This window comes from Elephas maximus, chromosome 10 (assembly GCF_024166365.1).
Source record: "Elephas maximus indicus isolate mEleMax1 chromosome 10, mEleMax1 primary haplotype, whole genome shotgun sequence".
Lineage (NCBI taxonomy): Eukaryota > Metazoa > Chordata > Mammalia > Proboscidea > Elephantidae > Elephas > Elephas maximus.
The window spans coordinates 33,794,216-33,815,505 of record NC_064828.1 but is presented as its reverse complement, the minus strand read 5'-3'; the positions used below and the strand labels follow the sequence as shown (position 1 = coordinate 33,815,505).

General features: G+C 43.0%; 1 protein-coding gene and 1 gene segment (V, D, J or C); one reads left to right on the top strand and one right to left on the bottom strand.

Moving 5' to 3' along the window:
* LOC126084627 (T-cell receptor alpha chain C region-like) overlaps positions 1-21,290 on the bottom strand; it is a 682,839-nt gene that overhangs the window by 29,131 nt on the left and 632,418 nt on the right.
* The window catches only part of DAD1 (defender against cell death 1), an 83,557-nt gene extending 62,267 nt beyond the window's left edge, over positions 1-21,290 (top strand). The window contains exon 3 of the mRNA XM_049899234.1: positions 1-21,290. This exon is cut by the window's left edge and continues 33,988 nt beyond it. The gene's annotated coding sequence lies outside the window, so the exon portion shown is untranslated.

Below are 21,290 nucleotides of genomic sequence, written 5' to 3'. Positions count from 1 at the left end.
ACACAAGATTTGAAACAAGGACACTGCAAGTGAGTGCTCTTTACTTTCTTTCTTTTCCCTCTAATTGTAAACGAAAATTTCCCTCAGGTGTACTTTACTGTGAGGAAAACCCTTATTCTGCCTTAGTTCCAGGGCTATCTGGAAACTTCTCTTTCTTACTCTGTACCTGGGTCTGTATTGTACTTGACAACTCGACCTGAGCTCCTCTTAACGATATGCTGAGCCACGCCAACAAGCTAGTTTTATTCTGTGTGTGTGATCTACCAAGATCACTGTATTCATCTGTCAAAGTACCTACATTATATAACCAAATTTACTTTAACATCCACAAGTACACCCCTCCCCTGGTCCCCACAATGAAAGTGTATTTTGGTTTTTTTTTGGTTCCTGCCTGCATATTCCCTTCAGCAAAAAAGGGAATATGCAAGTCTGTTGGGTCATTTGCAAGTCTAGATGAAACATTATTTATGAACAAAATATTTTGCTGACAATTTCAAGAGAAAGGAAACCTCAGTGCCAACAGCTAGACGCCCACACGGTTTGGATTTAAACAAATCTCAACAAATGAACACACTTATGAGAAATAAAATAGAGGTGACTTCAGTCTAAGGCAAGTAATTATAATACTTATGTGGTTTTGGAGGGCAAGAGGGCTTACTTGTTCCTACTTGTAGAAATGATAAGCTATGTGTTAGAAGACTGCTTAGCTGGAAGGGCACCAGAGAGCTCTAGAAATACAGCCTGATTTTAATACCTTAAATAGTCACCTTTGTGTTTAGCAACTTACTCTAAAGGCTGGAATTGTAGTTGGCCAACTAGACTCGGTTTCAGATAAATAAAAAACCTGTTGCTGTTGGGTTGATTCTGGCTCATAGCAGACCTACAGGACAGAGTAGAACTGCCCCAAAGGTCTCCAAGGCTGTAAACCTTTAGGTAAGCAGACTGCTTCATCTTTCTCCTGAGGAGCGGCTAGTGGGTTTGAGCTGCCCATCTTTCTGTTAGCAGCCTAGTGCTTAACCGCTGCGCCACGAGGGCTCCTTTCGTTTAAGATACCAAACCAAAAACCAAACCCGTTGTCGCTGAGTCGATTCCAACTCATAGTGACCCTACAGGACAGAGTAGAACTGCCCCATGGAATTTCCATAGTTCCCTTGTAAAACCATCTTGTAGCATTTGGTCTAGTCCCAGTACAAATTATTATGAGGAACAGAGGTTCTCTTCATGGAATGTTCTTTCATTATTTAGCAATTCTAGGTTAGGAAGGCTTCTTCTCTACTCATTTCCAACTCTTATCCCAAATCTTAGCCAAAAGCTTCTCTTTCTCTTTTTGGTTTTTGAGAAACAATTCTCTTCTCTCTTTACCCTTTCAAGTATGCATTGTTGGTGTCTCTCCCATACTCTCAATACCAGACCCATTAAGTTACATAGTGTACAGCATACATTTACAGATTAATAAATCAGCATAAATGGTATTTAATTGTGGCAGCCTACCACGCAAAACAGTCAACCGGGTCCCAGATCCAAAGGTCAGTTTCCAGCCCAAATCAGGAGCTACATTGTGATATGCCCCAAAACAAAACCCAGATCAAATAGACCAGGTCAGCAGAGCAAAGTGTTGGCAGTTACTGTATGAATTAGGCCTGTATCGTTGGTTGGTCTAGAGTTCCCAGCTTGCCTTTACAAATCCTAAATAAATGTTTCTTTGGGTTTAAAATCCCATTTTCTTTTAGGGAGTCTGTGCTTTCCGCTTTCCACTGCAGAGTTCTAAGCATCAAATATATGTTTTCAAATATGTAGAGTAAGTGCTCTCTGATTTAGATGTCAAATCAGTGTTCATATCTTTTCATCTAAGGTGCCTTGCAAAGCCCAGGACAGGAAATATTTCTCCTCCACTGTGAGTATCACTGGGTTATACTACCAGGAAACTGCCCAGATCCTTGAGTTCTCTTTAGAAAGAGTCTATAGAATCGAAATGAGGTATATATATATAAAAAAAAAACCCTCAAACTCTTTGCCGTCGAGTTGATTCTGACTCATAGTGACCCTATAGGACAGAGTAGAACTGCCCCACAGAATTTCCAAGGAGCTGCTGCTGGTGGATTCGAATTTCGACTTTTTGGTTAGCAGCTGAGCTCTTAACCACTGTACCACCGGGGCTCCAAATGAGGTATGGAGCTGGCATTATCCATTTAATTTGGCCATTAGTTTGATATTGATAAAATAATTTTATAATGATCAAGTTATTGGTGAAAATGCTAGCTTTCTACTTCACCTTGGATCATTTCCTTTCTCATGACTGAAGTGGTATCTGGGTTAATTTAGCTACTAAAGGACTTTAAAACTGCAACAAAAATCAATGATATCTCCTAGGTAGCAAGGAGGCCTAAGAAGGATCAGGGTGTGGACCATCGTACCCCAAGAGAACAAATGGGATCTACCTCCAGAATGGAAGTTAAAAACTAAACCCAGTGCAGTTGAGTCGATTTTGACTCATAGCGACCCTACAGGACAGAGTAGAACTGCCCCATAGAATTTCTAAGGAATGCCTGGTGGATTCGAACTGCCGACCCTTTGATTAGCAGCCATAGCACTTAACCACTATGCCACCAGGGTTTCTAAATGGAAGTTACCTAAGGACAAATATTGTGTTGAGTTTGTTCACTGCTGGATCCCTCGTCTGAGCACGGAGGCATAGAGTAGGTGCACAAAAATATTTGTCAGGGGAGTCCTGCTCACTCTTCAAACTTCAGGTCAGGAGAATTACTGATAGAAACAGGCTTGGAACACTAGAGACTTCTGTTCTAGCCCTACCTAGCTCAGCCATTGACTGTGCTGTGTGGCCATGATCAGTGCCTTCCAAGGCCTCAGTTTCCTCATAAATGAAGACAGTTGGAGAAGATAATTTCAAAGGTTCTCTAGCTCCACAAGGCTGTATTGTATGAATTTTTAGCTGTAAAGCCTCAGAAATGGAAAGCATCCCAAGGGACTCATGAACAAACTTCTATTTTAGTGATTTTTATACTTTTGGAGAGACTGATCAACATCAATCTTGGTCAATGACTATTATTTAGAAGGTTCCTTCTGTAAATTGACATAATCTAGCCAAAGAGAAGAGTGCTTTAGAGGGTTTGTTAGGGAATCAAACCCTTGTCACTGATTACTGCACAGATCCAGGAGCATATATCCTAGCCAATACACCAAGTCATCAGTCACACATTTTTAGTCCCGCCACATATATTCTGGAAGCAATTTCCAGAGACGCCCCATTTTGCACCCAGACTCCAGATCCTAGCCAGGGAGACTTTTGGCTTTCTTCGGCACTCATTTACCCTCTCTAAACATTCTTCATATAGTGTATAACTGGGTCTAAATCAGTCTGTAATCCACAGACTTTGCTTAATCTATGGACATAATTTTATACTTACTGGGCTTCACAGATAACTCGGTTCCTTGTCCAAAGATAAGCTTTCCTCCCTGGACATAATTCACACTGTGCTACATAGCCTGTCAAAAACACATCCAATCTGCTTGAACACATTTCTAATCCCCTGCCCCCCCAAATCCACAGCAGATCTCTCCCACACCACAGCATGAATCATGGCTACGCTTCTTATTGCAGTTTTTTTTTTTCCTTAAAAGGGGAATAGGGTAGTCAACAGGGGATTGACAGTGAATAATGAGAATTCCTGTTTATCCAAAAATGTTTCAATTTAACACCAAACTGATCTCTCATTTTTAACAGCTCAGGGTACTGCTGTTCAGGGAAATGGCTTCCTTTCAAAGGGGGCCCACGGAGCTTAAAATTAAGGGCGGGTGAGGCTCCAGGGAATCGGGCTTACCTGGGATGACCACAACTTGGGTCCCTGAACCAAATTCCAATTTCCCCCAGTTGTCAGTTTTCACACTGTGATAAAAACCCTTACAAGATGGCCTCTCCAGAGAAGACAGCTGCTAAATGAAGACAAACTGCTCATGGGGAAACAATCTTGCTACAGAATGAGGTAACTGCATGATATGAGATATAAGCTTTCCCTTCCTTCTCTTCTAATTTCTCTATTTTCAGTATACTGAGGATGATGTGTGCATAGATATGTACCTCCTGGGCCACAGGCCCCGAAAGTAGCACCACTGGGGTTAATGGAGCCTGGCACCTCTAGGCTCTGCAGTGTAAAAACCCATCCTGTCCAGAAGTTTGCTCATGCTAAATCCAGTCCTCAACACCACTGGAGCTCTAACTATAGCTAATTATAACTGCTAATCTCTCATTTCCATACCTTGGGGTTTCGAATTCTTGAGGCCAGTGGAAAAACTGTTTGAGGATCCCTGGTTTCTGTTCCTGTTGGAACCATATGAACCAGTGACCTCTACTTGCCTCAGTTTTCAAATCTATCAAAGGGGGATAACTATACTGGAGTCTCCTTGTAAGGAGGCTCTTGCCATTAAGTGGTTTTCTTGGCTGGAGCTCTGGCAGAGCGGGCCCCAGGGCTAGGTGATCACATACATCTGGGAGCAATTCCCAGAGACAATTCCCGTGGTCCCTAGTGGACTTCTTCCCTCTACACTTCCCAGAGCACCTTCAAGGATGAGAAGATGACTAGGTACTGACTGGGTCTTGGTCTGCTCAGCCCCTTTAGTGTCTTTTTGACCTCTGAGATAATCACATTCAGCACACAATTCAAATTATACGTCACTTACTTGGCTTGACAAGCAGCCTTGTCCCCTTCCCAAAGATAAAGGAGGAGCCTTGTCCTTCACACAGTGATTATCTCAGCATCAAAAACCTGCCAGCTCAGCTTTCCCCACACAAAGCCCTCCTGGAAGGGGAAACCTCCAGGGTGTTTTCTCCAGCGTTATTCACACAGCCCTGTGATTTTCCTCCCTGGAGAAGCGGACCTACCCACTTCTCATTGTCCACAGCTTCTCTTACTCCCTTCTACCTCCCTCTCCATCCTGCTCCCGAGGTCACAAAGTGCCCTCCACTAACTCCCAAGCTGAGCACTGGACTCATTTCCTTTCCCCATTTAGCTGTACTTACAGGGCAGAACAGACAATCTGGTCCCGGGACCAAAGATCCAACTCTGGGCATTACTATTCCCACAGTGCTCCTGGGCTCAGCAAAAAACCCCCCAGGATGTCTTCCCCACATGCAGAGCCCACGTGTTTGTGTTTGTCCTGGTCTGTCAAGTTCTGAGAAAAAAGGGAGTTTGGGACACACCAAGAAAGGCTCCAGAACTAAGCCCAGGAAACCCCCTTGTCCCGAAGGGTGCAGCTTTACATTAATGAGCCAGAATCTTTTCAGGGTGAGAGGTTCTGCCGGCTGGGAAGAGGCTTTAAGGGGTTCTCTCATTTCTCCTGCCTTGAGGCAGGGCTGCACTTCAATCACCCCTGATAGGAGGGTGTCTACTTTAAAAAACCCTCTAGAGTACTTGCACTGGCAAGTACTCCTGACAGCTCATTTTCAGTGTTTAAAAACCTATTAGGAAGGTTTTACCACTAACCTAACTCCCTTCCTCTTACAGTAATAGTCAAGTCCTACGGTCTGAATTCTGGTGGAGCTGGAGAACAGAGCCTCCCCATCTTTTGTTTAATATATCCTTTCCCAGGATTAGATATGTGACTCAGTTCCCACCTTACCTTCAGCCTCTTTTCCTCAAAATAAGCTACCTCTGTAGACTTTCCTAATGCTCCATCTCCAGGTCTGAGGGTTTCATTTTGGGGCTCTTTTAGAGTGCCATATTTCTCATGAGCTTCACTGCCCCAAAAAACAGAGGGGCAACTTTGGGACAGGTTGCCCTGTGGAGTTCTTGGGTGGGGCAAATGGTGAAGAGCTCAGCTACTAACTGAAAGATTGACGATTTGAATCTACCCAGAGGCTCCTCAGAAGAAAGGCCTGGCCATCTACTTCCAAAAAACCACAGCCATTGAAAACCTATGGAGCACAGTTATACTCTGACACACATGGGGTAGCCATGAGTTGGAATCAACAGCAATTGGTTTGGCTTTTTGTTTTTTGCCCTGTGAACTTCCATCCTCTCTCTGTCCCTGTCCCTCCACTTGGGGAATCTGTCTTTTGGGAAAGGGCTTGGGGAGCTTTGGAGGAGTCACCCTGGGGTCAGCTTGGTATTGAGGTAGTGCAAGGTTGTGGTGTTGGCAACGCTTGCCTGGAAGAACCATGAGCTGCGTTCCCAGTTCAAGGGTTTTTGTGTAGCTTCCAGAGCTACATCACACAGCTCTCTGTAGAAACCTGTCCCTGCTTCTGACACTTGGATGATTTTGTATTTAAATTAGCCAGAATTCTTTCTATTTCCACTTAGACACTTTCAAATCCCAGGTGAAGAATTTCATAGAACAGGCTGACATCCACCCCCTCCCATTTCAGCTCTTCTTCTGATGCATGACAGAGCTTGACAGAAGAGCCTAGGGGCCAAACAAAAGCTTGACTGTGTGTTGGAGTTGATATTTATCACTATTATTAATAGCTAGGGTTTAATGAGCTCTTTCTCTGTCCTGGACGCTATGTTAAATACTTTAGTTGTACTACTTCATTTAATCCTTACAAAAACTCTATGGGTTGGCAACCAGGGAGAAAAACAAACAAACAAAAAACTCCACAGGTAGGTATATATTTTTATCCTCAGTTTATGAATGAGGAAACTGAGGCTCAGAGAGGTTAAGTAACTTGCCCAAAGCCACACAGCTAGTAAAGTAGCAAAGTCAGGTCTTGAATTCAGGTTTTTCAGTCTCCAAAGCTCGTGTTATACCACCTGATATATAATCACTTGAGTTCAAAATGTCCGGAAGGGACACACAGAATTTCAGAGGTGCTGCAGAAGTAGACTCAGTGCTGAGCCTCACATTTTAGGGTAGAAATTTTATTCTTAATCTAGATGTCCCTGGAAACTAAACTGCAGCAAAAAGGATTAAATTAGACACAAGAAAGTACTTTCCGGCAGCATGAGTTGCTAAAATTTGGAATTGATTGGAGAGAAGTTGAGGTCTTTCCTGCCCTAAACCATCAGAGAGAGACAAAGTTTATCCCATCTGGTCAGGGAGCCCGCATGGGAAGCCTGGCCAGGGGTGGCAGGGGCTGGGTGCCCTCTGGAGGGTCTTTCTGACATTCTCACTGGCTCAATTATTGTCATATCTCTGTTTTTTGGAAAATGTTGTGTATGCTCCTTCGAGCCCCTCAGCAGAGCCAGAGCAAGAGCGTCTGCATACGTGTGTGAGTGTGTGTGTGTACACTCACATCTTTTCCTGAAAAGGGAACCAACTCTTTCTGGCCTGGGGAAAGAACATTAATAAAGAGTTCAAGCAGATGGACAGGATTAAAGTATTTTTCAAATTAATGATTTGATTGATTGCCCCTGAAAGCTCAGCCAGAGAAGAACACAACTTACTTGGTTTCACAGTGAGCGTGGTGCCTTCCCCAAAGGTTAATTTGCCTGCATTAGTGTTACACAGTGCTCAGTGCTATTGCGATAACCTTGACTAGGGCCTCTAGGAAGACAGGTGGAGGTGGGGGAGGCAAGCAGAAAAACAAAACCTGAAATGACTGCCCACGGCCAAAACAATCTCCTTGTAATTAGGTTAGATTGTGTGATGAATACTAATAACTAACAACTTTCTGGCCGGGATTCTATTTAACGTAATTTCCTTTGAAAGGATGGGCCTTGGCAGGAGAACCTCCTGGGAAATTCATTCAACGTGGCTACTGCTCGGGTCTCCTGGGATCCTGCCTTTTTTGTTACTCCTGCCGGCCCTTTGTCTATTTTCAGCCAATTCCTGCCTTTCCCACTACTTTCCCTGGATCTGCCTCCTCGTGGAGGTTCATTTATTTTCTTAGGGAGCAACTACATGGATATTAAAAGCCCAAGTACAATGCCCCAGGGAGTATGCACATTAATAACCTTGTTTTCCAACTGGTATCAGGAACCACCCAACACAAACCAAGCAAAGAAAACACCACCTGTGTTTTGACAGCTTCTGCATGATGGAAGGCCGGCTTCTTGGGGAAGAATAATTAACCAGAAAGAAGAACTTACTTGGTGTGACTGAGAGTTTGGTGCCCTTCCCGAAAGTGAGTCCATAACTCCCAGTCCCAGCTAATGCACACAGTTTCCTGTCTTTGCAAAAAACCCTGCAGACGCTGAGAAAATCAAAACACACACGGCACCGAAGTAGCACTGATAACAGCTCAAGCTGTAACCAGGCAAGAGGCAAAAGAAAAGGGCTATGACAGCGGACTGCTAAGGGATGGATTGTCCCTCTGAGTCCAGCAGAGACCTGGCTGGACTTTCAGAGGTCAGAGGTCATCTAGTCCAGCCTCCTGCCTTCAGCTGAGGTGTTCTCTGACCAAAGACCTGTCTAGTCTTTAAGAGCACCAGGAAAAGTGGCTCTCCTTTGCCAATAGTCCTTGTATTCAAGCAACTGTTCCTTAAGTCTAACTGAAATCCCGTAGTCTGCAGCCTGAGCCCTTTACTTCTTAAGCTTCCCTCCTTGGAGACAGGGGATTTCACGTCAACATACTCCAAAGAGAAACTCATCATAACACACCAAAGCAGTCACAGTGGTCACCTCTGGGGAGAGAACAGATATTGAAGGAAAGGCTCAAGGTGAACATCTGCTTTATCTATAATTCGAATTGTTTATGATGATACATTTTTTATGTATTTCTTAGACAAGTTAAAATTAACAACGACATTAAATATAAATGTATAATGTATTTAAAAATGGCTCATTGGTTTCAGATAAGCCTTTCTGTGTTTCCCTAGGCTAAGGAGTCTCATGTTCTCTGTTCTAGGGTTTTGGTCTCCTGGGATGAGAGGAGGGAACTCTGGGCCAGGATGTGGGGTCAGGGCAAGCAGGAGGTGCTGAGGCCAGGGTGAGGGAAAGGGCCCAGCTCTGTGCTTGCCCATGGTTCTCCAGGTGACTTCTCCTCAGCACTAACTCCTAGCTTCTAACAGAACTTTCGTGAGGAGAAAAGCATTCCTAGGTACACCATCAAATCATTAAAGGGAAGAAGCCATTGTCAATCAAAAGGAAGGGTGGCTAGGGACACTTACTTGAAATCACAGAAAGTCTTGTGCCTTTTCCAAAGACAAGTTGCCCACCTCCTCCTGTGTTCTCACAGTGATAGCCTCCATAACAAAAACTCTGAATACCTGGTCCAGCGCTTTCCCTGGCCCTTTCCTCTTGTTAACCCTCTTCCCTAGTAGGTCTACCTTGAAATCTTCCTACTAACCATGGTCCTTTTTTTTCTTAGCATGTCTTTGCCCTCTTCTCCTTGATCTTCTTACAAAATGTGGCATAATTAAGACGCCTCTAACTTTGCCTGTCTACCTTGCTGATGAGTGTCTACACATGGAGTTCTCGCCCAAGAACACGTATCCGTACCATCTGCAAACTTCCAGCTTATTGTTAACCTGTGAAAAATATTCCAGAGGAAACCCCTGTCTCTGGCCTCAGCATGAACTCTTTGCTGTGCTGGAAATAAAACAGGAGTGGTCACTTCTCCTAAATGAAGAAAAGGGTTTGGAAAATGGCACAGAGTGGGAAGGCTCAACACAAGAAGTTGTTCTTGGCTGACAGACCATCTTTGTTGTATCTGGCATTAAAGTAGTTTCCATCCCTAGAATAATGGAAATCAAATGCATGGGACATCAGAGCCAGGAACATCAGCAGAGGCTAAACAGAAAAGCAGATCTTTTTATGAAGGGTGGAGGGAGAGGGGCCATAGGTAGGCTGGTGCCATCTCTAAAACCAATTTAATTGAAGCCAGAAATCATACTGGGTTTAGATATGTTTCCCAAAAAAGCCCACCAGGAACCAAGCCTGTGGGAGGGACTTGAAAGATGAACTCTGGACAAAGTATCCCAATTTTTTTTTTCAACTCTTTATAATATTTAAACAATGAAAACAACAATTGATATTTAAGGAGCAGAACAGTGGCAGCAACTTTTCCAGAACTAGGGAACAAATTTGGTACTTGGCTAAGCTATGGAAGGACTGAGGACGATCCTCTGCAAGGACAGGAAGGTCCATGTCCTAGAGGCTTCCCACATGTCTTAGAGCCTAAGAAACATTTCCAACCCAACACCAAAAACACTTAGCTCAATGGGAGTCAGTATCAGAAAATCACATGAACAGCACTTACTAGGGAGAACATGAAGTTGAGTCCCTTTTCCAAAGATGACTTTGTCTGAACTTTGTTCACACTGTGATTGGGATCATAACAAAAACTCCTAGTGATGCTTTTCAGGAAAGCTACACATCCCTTGATGGATATTTCACCTTCATGGGACTTAACAGGTCCCTACATTGTCTCCTCTACTGTAATAAACAGGCCTCATTATCTGGTCAACCATCTTTCTCTGTGTCTTCTGGTTGTTTTGCTTGAATTTTACGCTGCTTATTGAAAATGTGCAGAGAGGAAATTGGATGACCTCATTTGGCACTGAGAGTGAGCAAACTGTTTTCTGATATCAAACTCAATTCTATTACGTTAACCACAGGCAAAAATGGCTGGGCAGACAGCAACTGAGCTAGAAATCCACTCTTCAGAGACCAAAACAAGGGCAGAGGCAGGAATGGGTGGCTATAGACACACACATCTGGGTTTCTAATTGGGATGGAACTGCATTACAGAGCCCTCACCTCACCCTTGGCTCTGGCCCAAGTTCTAGAGCAGCCGTATCACCAAACCCTGAGGATACCTCACCTTGGGCCAAGCACATGTTTGCTACACTCATGATAGCCTTGTCCTAACTGGAGGTATGAGGGATCATTCATTTTGGCCCAGCGGGATCCCAGTCTTTCCGGAAAAGTTCTCCTTTCACAGCCTAGGAAGTTCAAAACACCAAGAGATGGAAATCTTATGCCATTATCACCCACCCTGACTGGATCCTTCCTTGACTCATAAAGAATCATGCCCCAGTGTCTGCTCCTCATCATTTACTGGACCCAAAAGATGTTCTTTATAACCATGATGAAACAAGGTTAACATGGGTTGGTCAAGTTTATTAGCTCCAGAACAAACTTTTGGAGTCATCTAGTTTTTTCCTTGTCTTTGGGCATTTCCTATAGCTAACCCTTTCAAAAAGAGGTTATCTTATTTTAAAGCTCCTGGGGTTGGTTATTCCATAGTCTCAATTATAACCTGTTGTTGGGTTTAATAACCCAGCCAGTCAACTTGACAGCACTTACCTCTTAACATTCTTTTTTGGACTGACTGACATTTGAATGGACCCCATTGTCCCCAAAATGGCAGCATGGAGAAATGAATACCTCAGGAACACCCTCAGGAATGCCAGGCTCCTCAATGCCTCCCCAAGGAAGTATGTTTAAGGTTTTTACTCCCCATAGAGTAACTGATCATTAAACAAAAATCTTGCCATCACACCTGCCACTTTATTTCACTCTGAATTTCTGTTCAGGTGCTTGTAAAGCCACCTGGGATGATCAATTCATCTCTGAATTGCTTTTTTCCCATTCCATTTGAATAGTAAAGCTATTTTTTTTTAAAAGCAAAATTTGATATGTGTGGGAATAGATGTGGACATTTGTCAAAATGTGACAACGTTTGGGTTTCCTTTTAGGTCTTTCAGAATAAATATACGTGCAGGCACTGAGAGACAGAGAAGATTCCTTATAAATATCAGTAGCATTTAAAATGAATCAGTCTCATTTTTAATAGAATGGGAGACAAGTTCTGTGGGCAAAGTCACAGTAAACACACACATCAGTAAGAGCTACTGGGGCTGTAAATAATCTCAATCTCTTTTTGGAAGAAAGAAAGCTGTTTGGGATGGTCTTATTATTTTGCATCTATTTGCCATAATTGCTCTATTCTCAACAATCAAGAATGTTTCATGCACTTGGCAAAAGTTATTTTTCAAAAGAAACATTTGTTTACATATTCAATGAAATCTCCACCAAATTCCCAGGATTTACTTGTTTGGTCAAATATAAATAGAACATGGCCACTTACTGGGCTTCACCACCAGCTGGGTTCCATTTCCAAAAAAGACTCCTGCCTTTACTGAAACCCCTCCTCACCTTTCCCAGTTTACCCAGAGCAGAGTAAAATCCAGCCAAATACAAGGCATGGTGGTAAAGGGGCAGTTAGACACTCCATGATTTTTTTCTGTGTCTGGGAGATGGCCTTTTATGGTAGGAAGAAAAAAAAAAGTAGTATTGCCAATTTCTTCTTTTAAAAGATCAAATTTAGGAGTTTTTCATTTCTAGGCTTAAATCTACCAACCAACCAACAACCAACCAACCACTGCCATCGAGTTGATTCCGACTCAACTCATGTACTTTGTTAGCAACTCTTGCTCTCGTATGTGTGAGCTCAGCCTTAGACACACAGGTTTGAAGGGATGATTCATTTCTACATACACAGGGATGTTTCCATCTCCAGAGCCATCTGAACTCACATCTAGAGTCTACCCAGTCTCCATAGTTCTGTTCCTTACTCACTGGTCAAGTTGTTTCAAAGCTTTCTTACTGCATAATTTTATCTGTGTAGTAGCCTAGAAAATATTTCGTGAGGAAAGAGTAACAAAAGGCAAACAGTCCTGTATTTCTCCAAAAAAGCTCTACCATGGACTCCTATCCTATGGTGTTTCAGCTGGAAAGAAGCAGAGAGTTATAACAAACCATCTCCCTCAACCTTAGGAATGTCTTGTTCTGAAATAAATGGAAGAAGTGAATATTTTCTGTTATAAAAATGATTTTAGGCTAAAGGCAAAGATAAGAGCACACAAGAACTCCTTTGCCACAAAGCTGAGCATTGGCTAGGCTATAATGTACACTGAGTGTCTGGAGAAAACAGACAGGAGTGAGCAACCAACACAGTGATACCAGGTCACTGACTCTTGGTTAAAAGCAGAGCTTAAGTGATAGAATTTTGAGCTTGGGGAAAGAAGGAGACTTAAACTCATCCTCATCTGACTGTGACTTTTTGATTCTTCAGACTTGAAGAGGAAAAGTTCAAAATGGATTTTATTTTTCTTCTCTCAGTCTGGGAGCAGTAGGCACCCAGAACAAACAAAAAGGACCTATTCTAGGGAAGATGAAAAGGGAAGCATATGTAGAAAATGTAGGTATGGTGTTACATGGGTCATAGTTTTACTGTTGAGATAACATACCCTAAGCCTCCTCTTTTTCCACTTCTCTCAGCCTCTGGAGTTTGTTTTGCCTGATTTTTCAGCAATTTCCCCCAAGTGAAGCTCTGGAATCTCCTTTGGAAGAAAAGAAAGATATTGGACCTATAGAAGAAGGCATTTGGACCAGTGGACTCAGAATTGCATAAACAGCTTAGTAGAAGGTACATCTATGCAGGTAAAGGTGTGACCAGAGCTGATAAATGGCTTGGAAACAGGGTTACGGAAGCAGACAGCCTGTAGCATTTAGATGAGGACAGCATTCCTGCAGTAGCTTTTTCCAGGGGGTTTATCTTAGAATGAGCACCGTTGCCCCTTCCCTGACTGTGGTGTGCCATCCAGGGGAATGGGGCATACTGAGAGCCTACAAAGCCTGGCATTTAAGGGATGACAGTGGGGAACAAAGCCAACCTCAGCGCTCCCTGGCAAGTTACCTCCCACTTGTCATGGACACAGAATCCACCTGACAAATCCCACTACTCACGTACTTGGCTTGACAGAAAGCAGAGTGCCTGTCCCAAAAATGAGCTTATTTCCGGTACTCCCATAATTCACACAGTCCTTCAGGGCCTTACAAAAACCCTCAGGCAGGGGCATGGCAGGATGGGGTGAGGACAGCCTTTTCTGTCTTTTTAGGAAAAGCATGCCTCAATGCCACTGCTATAATAGCCTGTCCTTGGCCATCTCTTCAGACTTGCCAGGTATCCCCTTAGTCTTCATAGCCCCCTGCCATGCCCTGACACTGCCTTTTTTTTTTTTTTTAATTTTATTGTGGTTAAAAAAAAGAATATATATATATAACAAAAAGTTTGCCATTTTAACTATCTTTAAGTGTACGATTCAGTGAACGTTAATTACTTTCACCATGTTGTGCTGCCATTACCGCTATCCATTTCCAAAAGTTTTACATCACCCCAACCGAAACAGAAAGCTCTCAGCAATAACTCCCATTACCTCCTGTCCCCTGTTCCTGGTAACCACGAATAAACTTTGGTCTCTATGCTTCTAGATATTTTCTATAAGTGGGATCATAAAATATTTGTCCTTTCGTGTCTCACTCATTCCACTCAGCATAATATTCTCAAGGTTCATCCATGTCATAGCATGCATTAGAAATACATTTCTTTTTATAGCCGAATAATATTTCTTTGTATGCATCTGACACTGCGTTTTAAGTTCTGTCCTTCTGGGATTTGCTCTAAGGTCGAGAGTCTTGGGTGATTCACCAACAAGTGGCCAGCAGCATTGCAGGCTTCTGCTCCCCCCACAGGACACAAGCGTGAGGCAAGGATGTTGGGGAAGCCAAGGGCATACTACTTTACTACCTGGCTCTGCTCTTTTAGGGGGTAACTCAAACATTATTCATTCTGGAAGCAACTGAATCAAACAAGAGAGTTGGCGGCTGCCGTTGCTTCTCACTGGGAGTGGAAACCCCATTTGGATCGAGTCCACTGTCTCCAACAGGCTGGATTGTTCTTAGAAATAGGATTTAAATGTGACACTTCATCTGTTATTCAACTGGTGTCTCCTCTCCCTTACAGTCACATCTCTGAGACTTACCTGGCTTTATAACTAGCTTCGTCCCAGAGCCCCAGATCAACTGATAGTTGCTATCCACACAGATACAAAAACCTTAACAAAAACCTTCACTGTCCTTCCGGGGAACCTATTAGAGATAAAGCCCAGATAAAAAGTCCAGAGCAAAGCACACAAAATAATGTTGGAATATTGACTATTGAAGATGATTTGCTCGTTTAATTACATTCGATTCCCTTGGCCATTATAGATTCCAGACACAGATGAGGAAATCGAATGACTAAACATCAGAAGTCAATCTAGGTCTCTCTGCATATGAGGGAAGCATAACTCATAAACAGTTTTCAAATTGGAGAAGTTGAACTTGCTTTACCTTCCTGGATATTTTAAATAAAAATGCAAAAGACAGAAACCAATCATTTATTTGGAGTCATACGCATCTGATTCTCTACAGTCTCATTTTCACTGCTGAGATGATTTTAGTCAGTACCATGGTGTTCGTGTTTAGATTAAACCAGTTTGGTTCACAGAGGGCTCCTATCTGTGAAAAATGCCATCCTGAGGGAATCTACAACCAGGTGGCCAGAGACATGAAGGCTTTACAGAACATGGCGTGGGGCAGGATGGCTTGCAGTAGTACCTTTAGAACATACCACAAACTGGTTAGTCGTTTCTAGAAAATACCTTTTAAAAATTGCTCCTTGGTTTCTAGTACTTACTGGGAAAGACTTGTAATCTGGTCCCAGACCCAAAGATGAGCTTGTTGGTGTTGGAAGACACAGTGACACGGGGGCCTACAAAAACCTCCTGCACTCAGCAAGGCATTCTGCCTATACATTGGCCCCGCGACTCTTCCCCTGAGTTACTGGCACCAAATAACTACCAAGAGCAAAGCAGATTTGGGGAACTCATTTAAAACACCAATGCAATGAAAAAGTTTCTGTTTTGGATAAATATCATCCCTGGAAAATGCTTTTGGCCTGCACTTATTATGTTTTCAACTCACAAAATGACATCTCCAAATAATTCACCATCAGAAAGTAGGGAATACTAAACTCTAATCCCAGTTCTGATTTTTTTTTTTTTTTTGGTTTGATTCCAATTCTTTAACTTGTCAGGCCTTCAGCTTTTCTATCTGTGGAATACTGTGTTTGATGATGTGTGACCCTGTTTACCTTATTTGCGAAGGTGGTGAAGATAAAGGGGCATTTTGAATAATGTGGGGGAAAATGCACTTGTTCAAGCCAAGATATTATTCACATGAATAGCAGGGAACATGGTAGCTGAAGTCTATTGTCAAAATAACGAACGAGAAGCTTCATTAGTAAAAATCGCAGGGGGATATGTCTGTTTTGTGTGTTTTTCCATAAGAAAGTTAGTGGACATAACCACTTAATCTGCCAGAAGAGACAGGAATGGAAAAGGTCAGCTGCATTCTGAGGTCCAAGTGCCGAGGGATAAGAAGAAATAACCGTCTCCTACAGAAGCGAGTGGGCATAGATTTGGTTCCCATGACATGTTAATTTTCCTCTGCTGTTGGCAGCATTAAATGAAATCAGTCAAAGGTGTTTTTAAAAATAAACTTGACCATCTTAATGGTCAAACTGGCTGTGTAGGGAGATGCAGTGTTGTATTCTATCAAGACTACCTGGGCAGTGGGCGGTGGGGGGAGGAAATAACTCCTTTCTAGGGAGCCCTGGTGATGCAGTGGTTGAGCATTCATCTGCAACCAAAGCATCGGCAGTTTGAATCCACCAGCTGCTCTCTGGAACCCTACGGGGCAGTTCTACTGTGTCTTAGAGGACCGCTATGACGTGGCATTCACTCGACGGCAATGGGTAAGACTTTCTGGGTGGCACAAATGATTAAGCTCTGGACTACTAACTGAAAAGTTAGTGGTTCAAATCCACCCAGAGAAACCTCAGGAATAAGGCCTGGCAATCTGCTTCCAAAAGGTCACCACCTTGAAAAGCCTATGGAGCAGTTCTACTTTGCACATAGGGTCGCCATGAGTTGGAATTGACCCAACGGCAACTAACAACAAGACTTACAGACATACTAACCCACAGAAATGAGAAAAGTCACACTTACGTGGTTTAACAATCACTTGAGTGCCAGACCCGAAATATAGCACAGCCCCAATGCCTGACTGTCCACAGTGGCTGACTGTACTACAAAAACCCCACCTGGGTCCCAAGGTGGAAGCTAAAGTTTCCCAGGTACTAGAGAGGTTTCAGACACACGTATCATGAAAACCACGGCATTTCTTATTCTTTGACCAACCTTTCTCCCTGAGGCTCTTCCTCACCCTGGGCCCAGCTCCACCTTCGTGTAGGCATTCAGTAGCCAATGGCAACCATCTGCATCTCGGCAGGGACTCTGTTGGGGCCACCGAAGGAAGGATTCCTTCAGGTCCCTTAACCATTTGAGGATTACTCAAGGAGATACAAAACTCCTTAGAAATACGACGACAGGGTAAAGAGGTAGCAGCAGTGTATGGTACGGTTGTTAGGGGTGGGTAGGAAGGTAGATGGGAATTCAAAGGAGAACCAAACCCAGACCAAACCTGTTGCTGTCGAGTCAATTCTGACTCATAGCGACCCTATAGGACAGAGTAGAACTGCACCATAGAGTTTACAAGGTGTGCCCGGTAGATGCGAACTGCCGACCATTTGGTTAGCAGCCATAGCTCTTAACCACTATGCTACCAGGGTTTTCAAAGGAGAGAGAGAGGAGTTAAATATAGGAGGAGTTAGAGATGGAAGGAATAGGAGCTGGAGTGGAAGGATCTGGAAACAAAAGAAAGAAGAGTAGACAGACACCAGCAGCTGACGTCAAAATTTGTCGTGCTGTTTTGTGAGAACACATGAGTTCTAGGAAGAAGCAATTTTCCCGGCTCTGTCAGTTGACCTGACCTATTTAGTACTGTTTTGCCTCCTGTGACAACCTCTCACGAGCAGCTGAGAAGCCCCATACTACAAATGAAGGCCACTTCCCTGTCTTATTTCTGTCTCGCAGGAGCATCTGACTAGATGATCTACACAAGGGCTGGGAACAGCCGCCACAAAAAGATACTCAGAATCTGTTTCTCTCTTCCTAATTAGCCTGTCAATCTGTTTAGCTAATAAGTCCTATGAAGTGTCTTAATCTCTTGCAAGGAAAGGAGTCATATAAATGCAAAATAGCAGCAGCAGTAAGTCAAATGGCTTGCTGGGTATCTTTGTGTGAAGAGTTGCTGTTTAATAGAAGGAAAACTTCATGTGTGGAGTGGAGACAGAATGGTGGAAAAGCACAACAGCATTTGTGTTTATTAGGCTGAGTCTATACAGCACAGAGTAAAACAGATTTGGCAATTGTGTAGGTAACGTGACCGTCAATGCGGGTGATTCTGAGCACAAAGAAGGTTCCTCAAGGGAGTGCCTAAATATCTGGATCAGCTACTGACATTAATCAAATTAACTGGACAATTGTGCTGTGTAGACACAAACTAATAAAGGTACCTTGAGGTGGTTATTCTGGAAAGCTTACATTTTAAAACCTGAACATGAATACTGGTCCAATATTTATACCTCATCTCTTCAGGCTGGCACCGCAATTGACATTTCCCACTTTTTTTCTTGCAACACATGTCTTACATTTAGAGCTACAAAGGTAAGGGTGACCTTCTCCCTGGAGATGTCTTATCAAGTTAACACACAAAAGCTCATTTAGAAATTCATTAGGTGTCTGGCCTGTGAGAGCTGGTCATTATAGATTAAGGGCTTTTTCCACTAGTGGTAAAGGACTTACGGGAAATAACGGTGAGTCTCGTTCCAGTTCCAAAGATGGGGCTGCTTGCCCCAGAAGTTGGCACAGTGCTCCTTCCCAGTACAAAAACACTCTCCTGCTCTGCTAAATTTTCTTCCTCTATAATGCTCACCAGGGATGTGTTCTACGTAGTCTGACTCCTACTTGGTGACAGCCTTCATTTTTTTTTTTTTTCCCCTAAACAAAAGTTAGCCATTTCCATGCTAGCTATTTTCTCCTTGAAAGACACTGCTTAAAATTTTCACTGGCTATAAAAGTGGTTTCTACTCTCATATACCATTATGTAAAAATCACCTCTCTTTTTTGTGAAGCACTCACACTTGATGTTTTTATTTCATCCAAGTCAGCCAAACTTATATTCTTACGGCCTTTGCCTAGAAATTCTGGACCCATAAAATAAATGAGCTACTCACCTCAAGTCTCTCTCTCCCCTTTTTGCTACTAGCTGAAACCAAATGGGTTACGAATGACCGTATTAGCCAGACTTAACAAACATTCTCCTTCCTTTTACAAAAGGAAGATAAAACACAAATAAGAGCCATTGGCTTGAAGCTGAAAAGACAGAGAAGGTCAACAAAAAAATAAATGTAGTGGACAATTGTAGCTCACTCAGGAATATGCAGACCTACCTGGTTTTACTTGTAAAGTTGTCCCCTGCCCAAAGATCAGCTTTTCTGTGTTACCAGAGCTACACTCTAATGCTGCACTTTACAAAAACTGTAAAAGGGGGTCATTGCTACTTTTCCTGCCTTCCCTTCAGCAACCTGATCTGGTAATAATAGAAATGAATATTTATTGAAGACTTTTTTTTTTTTTTTACTATGTGCCAGCCACTATGTAAAGCTCTTTATAGCTATTGACTCTTTGAATCTCACAACAACCTGTGAGCCTGGTATTAGTATTATACCCATTTTACAGATGAAAAGAATGAGGCATAAAGAGATTAGATAACTTGCCTGAGGCCACACATCTAATAAGTAGCAGAGTCAGGATTTGTCCAGGCAGTCTGACTCCAAAATTTATATTCGTAACCACTATGCTCTACCTTTCATTAACCTTATTTCTCTTTTGGCTCCTCTTTGAAGTTGTGTGTATATCAGTAACACTGAGAAAATAGTTAGCTCATTGACCCTAACAAATGTACCCTGAGATGGTTATTCTGAAAACCTTACATTTTATCAACTTAATATTAAAACTGGTCTAATATTTATGCCCAGCCTCTTCATTTTGGAATTGCAATCAACATTTCCCATTTTTTTCTTGTGATACATCTTAAATTTAGAGCTACAAAGTGACCTTCTCCCTGGAGAGTCTTATCAGGTTATCAGGTTTATTTAGAGCTCATTTAGAAATTTATTATCACCTTTATCAAAGACGTCTTCCCCAAGCCCCTTGCATAACTCTCCTTCTCCTTCTTGAGCTTTGCCAAGCCTGGAGCACCAGAACCAACCTGGGAGCCTACCCCAGCCAAAGCCACAGCAAACACTGTTGGGAACACAGTCTGATTTCATGGAGCAAAATTTTGCATGGGGTGTATTTGCTGTTGTGTGTCATGGAGTCGATTTTGGACTCATAGAGACCCTATAAGACAGAGTAGAGCTACCCCGTAGGGCTTCCTAGACTGTAGTCTTTACGGGGGCAGAACAAATCTTTTTCCCTCGGAGTGGCTGGTAGGTTCAAATCACTGACCTTTCAGTTAGCAACTGAGTGCTTAGCCATTGTGGCACCAGGGCTCCTTCCCTGCACAGGATAGGGCATCTCTAAGAAGCTCCTGGAGATTCTTGGAAAGAATTGCTGAGGGGAGGCCAGAATTGGGATGAAGTCAACCCTTTTCCTGTTATCTCTAGCCAATTCACAAGGCTATAAGCCAAAGACGACTGAGAGATGGTGACTTTGAGTCATTCTGGATAATCCATGATGGGGAGGTAATTCTCTTGTGTGGTCACTGGGAATGATCCTAAATCCTGGTGTTCCCAGCAGCGCTTAGCTTTTCTCTGGCTGGGGAGAAACAGTATTTACCAAAGCCCATGGTGAGGTTCTCCATGAGACGGGGTGCATATTCTTACCCTCTTTATCTTTCAATACTCCCTGACAGCCCTTTTTAGAGCACGGCTACCTGTTGGCTCCATAAAAAAATAGTCTAAGACTCCAACTGCCTCCCGAATGCCCTTCTAGATAGCTCTATCTAGTTATTTTGATTTAAGAGTAGGCAAGGGCTCAGCTTGGGTGGACAGCAGAAAAACACTACTCATAGAAGGGCATTTTAACCATTAAGGCTAAAAATGGAGGCAGATTCTGAGATATTTCATACTGCACAGACAAGTTTGCGAGAGCTAACATGAAGACTCACTTGGATTTACCGCCAGACTTGTCCCCAATCCCCAAATCAGCTTACGGCTGCTGCCAACATTACACAGTCACAGAAAGCTTTATAGAAACCGACCAGGCCAATGTGGATCAGGAAATCCCTTTCAATCCCCAAATCCAGCCAGTGTGCTTCTCCAGTTTGGACCCTGGCCAAAGAGGTAGTGGAGGAGACTGTTTATTATCATGGTCAATTCACAGCATGGGCAGGATGGAAAGGCTCTTTTGAGGTTAAGCAGTTTATCCCTCCACGTCCAGACTGAGCTGCCCCCTGACCAGGCCAGCAGGGAACTACACAATCCTGACAAAGCCAGCTGGGAAGGAACTTTCCCACTCCAGCACTCACCCATCCCAGTGTTTAACGCAATCAGACTTTAAAACCCAAACTGTTAAGCAAAAAAAAAAAAAAAAAAAAGACAA